General features: G+C 36.6%; 1 long non-coding RNA gene across 1 annotated transcript; it reads right to left on the bottom strand.

Annotated features, from left to right (window-relative positions):
- Positions 1-3,332: 3,332 nt before the first annotated feature.
- LOC122074934 lies at positions 3,333-6,767 on the bottom strand. The gene is made up of 2 exons (XR_006139099.1): positions 4,199-6,767; positions 3,333-4,052 (listed from the first exon to the last, which is right to left on the bottom strand). It is a non-coding gene; the product is annotated as an uncharacterized LOC122074934 (long non-coding RNA).
- Between the last annotated feature and the right edge of the window lie 353 nt (positions 6,768-7,120).

Genomic DNA, 7,120 nt, shown 5'->3' with positions numbered 1-7,120 from the left:
AAATTAGTCATCTATAGGGAAGTGGGACCCTAGGGCACATGTTCTAGCTTCATTTCCTATTTTCCTTTTCTTTAAATCGTTCTCAAGTTGGGAGTTTTATGATTATAAAGCTGATTTATATCTGGGGGATGTTCACCCACTTCAATTAGCTTAGATTTTGTGTGCTTAGTGGGTTATTAATATAGCGTTACACAATGCACCTGAATTTTCCAAAGTTCAAGTCTAGATTGAGCTAAATTAGAGAATTTCGGTTGAGGGTTTATGTGATGACCACCAATGGCTTATGTGACCACTCCAAATCACCATTCATGTGATTAATTTCATTTTTCTCAATCCAATTTTGAGTTTAAATGGTAAAATGTAGAGGATTTGGGCAAAGTTCACTAATTTTAGGGTTTGGTTAACTCATCATTTGGTATTAACGGGCCCACCTTGTGGTGTCCTGATACCTTAATCCATCATCCAATAGGTAGTACCAACCAATGGAGGTGGTTTGAGGTGCACGGATGCGAGGGCTTGAGCCCATGGGCAAATAACCCGGCTTTGGCCTATATACTCACCAGAGGTGTTCACTGGTGAAGGCTGAATTGGTCCCCCTTACGTGGAAATGGATTCTTAAGTTGAGGGGGCCTTCCCAAGATGTTTTCAGTGTATGGACCCCACCTCTTGATACATTTTACTAGTAAAGCTCGAGGATTTTTCAGTGAGATGTGAGGGATTGGACTGACCTTCTCTTCTGTGTTTGAAACCCCTTCCAATTATTAAGGCATGAAAAGCAGGTGCAAGTGAAGTCGTCCTCCCCTTTCCGATAAAAAACAGCTACTACCCAGTACTCATTGGTACATGTGTCCTCTGATGCCTCATCTATACATTTAAAATTGAAAATTTTAGGATGCAGGTATAACAATTGTTGCCAGCAAGAGACCTCCATGAAAGTCCTTCGCAGCTAGCAAATAATCACCCTCCCTTTCAAATTTAAATTTAAATCATTCCTTATCTATTATTGATCCCAGTTCCAATAAACTAATTAATTTCCTTGATACGCGGATCTTATTTTAAATAAAATAAATGAAAGAGGGGGGAGGGAGAAGATGCAGATTTATTCCAGTTATTACTATTATTATTATTTTTTATTTTTTGGTAACAAAGACAGACGTCAAACAATAGCTTAGGGAATAGGAAGATCCGCCAAAACATCAATTATCTCTCTCTATCCATTATGGCCTTTACTTGAGGTGCAGTTAATTAATGTTTTTACATTTCTAATAGATAATTCTACAATTGATTTTAAACCCCAAGGGGGTAGCCGAGTTGGCGAGGGACCTTCATCACATAGAGGTGTTTAATGATCTTTACTGCTTTCGGTGAAAATTGAATGATTCTCATTCAATCCCGGTATGACCCGGTCCATATGATTGTGGGGTCAATATGAGCTCACCGGATTAGAGATATGTGTTTTTAGCAAATAAATAAAAATTTTAGAGTTGATTTTAGAGCCTAATTCATAATCATGGTTCCTATTCTCTAGCTTGTGTGGCTCTAAAACCCAATTCCTCTAGTCATTGTTAAATCATTAATTGGACTCTAATGTCTAATACACTCAAGATAATGGTGGTGGTCGTATCTGTCACTGTTGATACTGAATACTAATATGATATGGATTAAACTGTATTTATTTTTATTCAAATTATATAAAATCCAAATTAAAAAACTTATCGCGTTTTAGCTGAGGTAAGATTGCATGCATTATGATCCTCTTGATCCCATAGTGATGAAAACCTCATGCATCGGCTTATGTCTTTCTTTTTTTTTCCCTTTTAATCATCAATATTACCAATTCATTAATCCATGTGTGGGTAAGAAGTAAAGACTTTTAATAGGGATTTTGATTGGCAGAAGCAATTTTAAAAGCAGGCACACGTATCCAAACCATTGATTCAGTGGGTTCCAACAATGTACAAGTGTTGGGGTCATTATGGATCCCATTGGATTAATAGCCCGCATCAATCCTTGTGGATGAAAAAAACCCATGCTCACTAGGAGGTCTCGAGTTCGAGTCTCCTGGCTGTTACTTACTTCCCTCCCTACCTAGCAAAAAAAAAAATCCCTGTGGGTCCAAGTAACAGTACTCCATAAGCATTTATGACCCATTGATCAATAGATCACATTTATGATATCTTCTATAGGAAATTTTGCCCTATGTACATATTTGCGGCTGTACCTCTTCCGATATGGTCTTTGTTATTTTTATTGTTTGAGTATAGAAGTGTATATAGTTTTTAAGATCAAGTTTTCTTAAAACCATGGTGAGCAGATTCAGGGCTATTGAGGGGGGAAGGGGAATCTCCGACCCTTGGATCACGCAGTTAGATAAATTTTGTCCTAATCCTCAAAATCATGCCTTATAATGTATTTTTCCTGGAAGGCTGAGATGGGATTGTTCCTTCTCTACCAAACTGAGATGGGACTGAGGTGGGCAGAAGGCTTTTCCAAAACTTCATTGTTCCTTCCCTACCAAACAATTTCATTTTCTTGATAACTCATTCATTGATTAATTTTAAGAAATCAATCTGGGTGTAAATGGGAGCGTAAAGACTCACCTTTATTTCTCAAAAGCAATTCTCTCCGACAATCATCATGCATGGTCATCCCCCTCCCTCTTTTGGAGACTAGTGTGAGACCACTCCCCCTTCTACCAAGGTTAATGCCCGTTTCACAACTGTAAAAAATAACCCTTTTTAGCATATAAAGGGGAAAGATGTTGCCCTTCAAATGGTAAAGGCCTTGGTGGCAAAAAGAAAAAAGGCATTCGCTAACCTTATTTACATGTTCTAGGTTTTGGTTTTTTTATTTTTATTAATTTATTAATTTATTCCTGTTTTACGTTATAGGTGATGGAATCTATCTTATGTTGGAATATAAGAGGATTGAACGATCCTTCAAAACAGGTAGAATTTAGGAACCGTCTGCGGGTCCAATGTTTTTTGCATGTGCATTCATTTGGAAATGAAAAATAAAGGAGGATAGTGCTATTTCTGTTAGCTCTTCCACTGCGCCATCATATGACTTTCCAAATGGCCGCATGTGGTGTTTATGGAACACAAGTAAAATTTATGTTACATTGATTTCAGTTTCAGATCAGCTCTTGCACTTTCCAATTGTTGTTTTACAGACAAATCAGTCTTTCCATCTCGTTGCGGTGTATGCCTAGAATTTCATGGTTAATGAAGGCAATCTTTGGTCATCTCTCTTATTTATTTATTTTTTATAGAAAAAAACCCATTGATCATTCATCAAGGTTCAAATTTCAATCAAATTTCAAACACAAACGGTTCTAAGGTTTGGAGTTCTGAAAATTATCATCAAAAAAATATAAAGATAACTAATATCTGAAAAGAACTGGAACAAAGGGGCTGGGGAATAAAATAGAAAATATGGCCTAATCTCCCTCTTCGTCTTCGTCTTCATCTAGATCACAGGGATGTCATCGCCATCACTCCCGTCAGTAGATGAGTCAGTATACTCACTACCCTCACCATCAGCAGCACTAACTCAGCCTTGCTTGGGCTCACCTTAATTTGGTGCCACCACTGCTTTGGCATCAGGCTCATTACCATTTTAATCATCATTATCATAGGAGCCGCTACCAGCTTCGCTAGGGTTCACCTCTGGTGCCACCATTGCTTCGGCATCAAGCTCATCACCATAATAATAATTGTCGTCATCCTCGGTGCTGCTAACTGTTTCGGCAACATGCTCATCCCTATCATCCTTATCATCATCGGAGCCACTACCAGCCTTGCTAGGGTTCACCTCTGCTGCCACTACTGCTCTGGCATCAGGTTCAACATCTTCATCCTCATCATCAACGGAGCCACTACCCTCTCTGCTGCCACCACAGCTCCGGCAACAGGTTCATCGCCAACATCATCACCATTGGAGCCGCTAAGCTTGTTTCCATTCTTATTGTTGTCAGGCGTTGATCCAGCAGGAGGAATGTTTTAAGCCCAATTTTTTTTTCGCTATTTTGAAAGCTTCTCTGTGAAGAATATCTGGATAGGCGGATTTAACACGGTTAATCATTTCAAATCAAGTAGCGAATAATAAATGGTGTACCGATACAATAAATACTCAATGTAATAGAGAAACAAAGGAAGAAAGTGCAAGATCAAAAGATATATGATTGAAAATAACATACGGTGCAATCTGGTAAATCATTGATCTGATGGAAACGCTTCTTTATTGTGCCTTTTGATTCTATGATTTTATTTATGATCTGGCCTTTAGTTCCATCTTTTTCTTCTACAGAAACAAAGAATTTTGCATTTTGAGAACTTGCTGCAGTAAAATGGAATAGCTTCGATAATGTAAGTGATATGATAATAATGATAATATTAAATACAAAAAATAATGGTATGTAAATACAAACTACCAAATAAATGAAAGTAAAAGGATCTTCTACATTAGTGATAAAGAAAACTTAGTAGTTCCTGAACCAATTACAAATTAATATATCTATTAGATTGGTACTAGAGGATCAGTTCTACTATAAGTTCATTTTTAACAACATTAGAAAAGGATACACATGATGTACACCACACATTCAATGAAAATTAAATATTGGTTTTTTTTTTTTTTTTTTTTTTTTTGTGAATATATCATATTAAAAGGGGTAAAAGAAAATAAGAGATCCTACAAGCGAAAGTGGAAACCAAGAGAAGATTCGCCAACTCAAGCCCTATAAAACACCAATAGGAGGGTAAACTAAGAGAAGATTCCCTAACTCAAGCCTTATAAAATACCAATAGGAGGGTTTGACAACAAGACCAAGAGAGGGTAGGGAAGAAAATAATCTAGGTGGGGGATACACTAAAACCCGGAGGGAGGGGGGGGGGGTGAGAGAAAACATGAAGATGATAATTCAAAACTAAGGGGGGACATTGAGCAAAATTTTCCAAGATTGGTCCATATACCAATTTCTGCTTTAGTTAGGGCTTACCACACATTTATGATGAATGTTATTTTGAATGTCAAATGAGATGATGTCTGAAATATGATCAATAGTGCAGGATGAATATACAATCTTCTTTTATTCCTTTCCCACCAGATATGATGAATCACTACTCTAATGCTAACTTACTAAAGATATCACATGTTGATTTGTCGTTGAATCTGGGAGTAAACTAGAATTTCCTAAGAATACCTTTCCATACTGAATTTCTAAAAGGACAATCAAAGAACAAATGATAGACATATTGAATTGAATTCCGACAAATGCAACAATTAGAAATTGAAATATTTCCTCGAGAAATAAACTCTTAGGTAGATAATTAGTAATAACCCTCAAAATCATAAAACAATGCCTAGGAATAGAATAGCTAGACCAAACTAGTCTAAACTAAGGAACAAAAGGAGCACTCGATCTTAGCAAATTTAAAAAATAAAAGGAAGAGAACTTTCTTGATGAATTAGCTACTTACTGAATAATATCCCCACTACCTCTAGATCTCAAGCGCACCCTTAGAAGCATATCCCAAACCTTAATAAGAGAATTTGAGTTTCTTGGGTCTGGGATCCCCTGTTCATCTCTTAAAATGGAAGAGATAACTAATGCTATCACCATATTTTAGGATTAACTCATCATTAGGATGCCAATTATCAACCCAAACCACGGTTCTAATGGAACCACCAATTGAAGACTAGATAGTATCGGAAACAAGGAATTGATACTTAAGAATCTTATTTCAAGCCCAAGAAGCATTTGTAGGAATAGGGGTTGGAATACAAACAATCAACCCAAATGATCTTGCTTCCAGAACCAATCTTCCAAATGAGTTTGAGAATCCCAACAATTTTAGCCTCCTTTATCCCCACCCTCCAAAAGGAAGGAATACATAAGAGATTCAATCTTAGAAGAGATAGAAGAGGGAAACCCAAAAACCCAGATTCAATTTAGGAGCTTTGTATGACTAATTTGATGAGTTCGGGGTGACTTGTAAAAGAAAGAAGTTACTCTTCCAAAGTTGAAGCCTCTTGTAAAGCCTATCAATAATGGGAGAGCAATGATGAGCAGATATCTTGGAAGAAATCAAATGGGGACCCAAATAAGTGATACACAAGTGGATCTCAAGGATGACCAAAATATTAACTAATTGAGCCTTAATACCACAAGGAACCCCTCTAAAGAAAGAGAAATTTTTGGGGTTCAATGGAAAGACTCGATACAGAATAAAAAATGATAAAGCATCAAATATGGAAGTCAGCGATTGAAGGTTTACCTTGGCAAAATTCATAAGGTCATTTCCAAAAGATAAATGAGTGATCTTCAGATTTTTGCATTTAGGAATAGGTTGGATGGAATTATTCTCAATTTTATTGATTAGGATTCTAGATAGACCCTCTATGGCTAGAGAGAATAAGAGAGGAGAGACATAGCAACCTTGGCGAATCCCATTTTTTTAGGAAAAGAAACCCTGAGGGGAGCCATTAGACAGAGAAAAAAGGAGAAAAGATATAGCAATGAATAAAATTGATAAAATTAGAAGCGAAGTCCATCTTCACAAGAATTTGAATAATTTAATCCCACCTAATAGAATCAAATGCTTTATGGATGTGCAACTTGAGGAGGATAGAGGGAGGATGATTCTACTTATCAAAGCTCCTAACAATTTCATGACATAAAAGAATATGTTACCAATATCCCTCTCAAGGATGAAAGCAGCGTGATTATGCTAAAAGGACTATCAATAGCCAACTTTACATTATTTGCAATGATATAAACTTGTAAATCAGATTAGAAAAAGAAATGAGATGAAAAGAGGTAACCAAATCAGCGCCCTCATGCTTAGGAACAAGGTCTAATTAATACAAGTAACCTTAGAAGTGTTAAAAAAGAATCTACGATCTGCCTTGATTATGTTATCCTACACAATATCTTAAGATGCAAGGAAAAATCCAAAGCTAAATGTCATCCAAACTCAGAGCATAATCAGTTCTCTAAGCTTTGATGTCAGTCAATATCTCTTCCTCAGAGGGAAAAGAAGACAGGATCCTCTTGATATCAGGATAGACCTTAGAAAAGGAAATATTATCCAGAATATGATGAATGGGGTTAAGAATA

This window comes from Macadamia integrifolia, chromosome 3 (genome assembly GCF_013358625.1).
Source record: "Macadamia integrifolia cultivar HAES 741 chromosome 3, SCU_Mint_v3, whole genome shotgun sequence".
In the NCBI taxonomy this organism is placed as follows: domain Eukaryota; kingdom Viridiplantae; phylum Streptophyta; class Magnoliopsida; order Proteales; family Proteaceae; genus Macadamia; species Macadamia integrifolia.
Note: the sequence above shows the minus strand (reverse complement) of the source record. Positions and strands in the feature narration are given on the sequence as shown.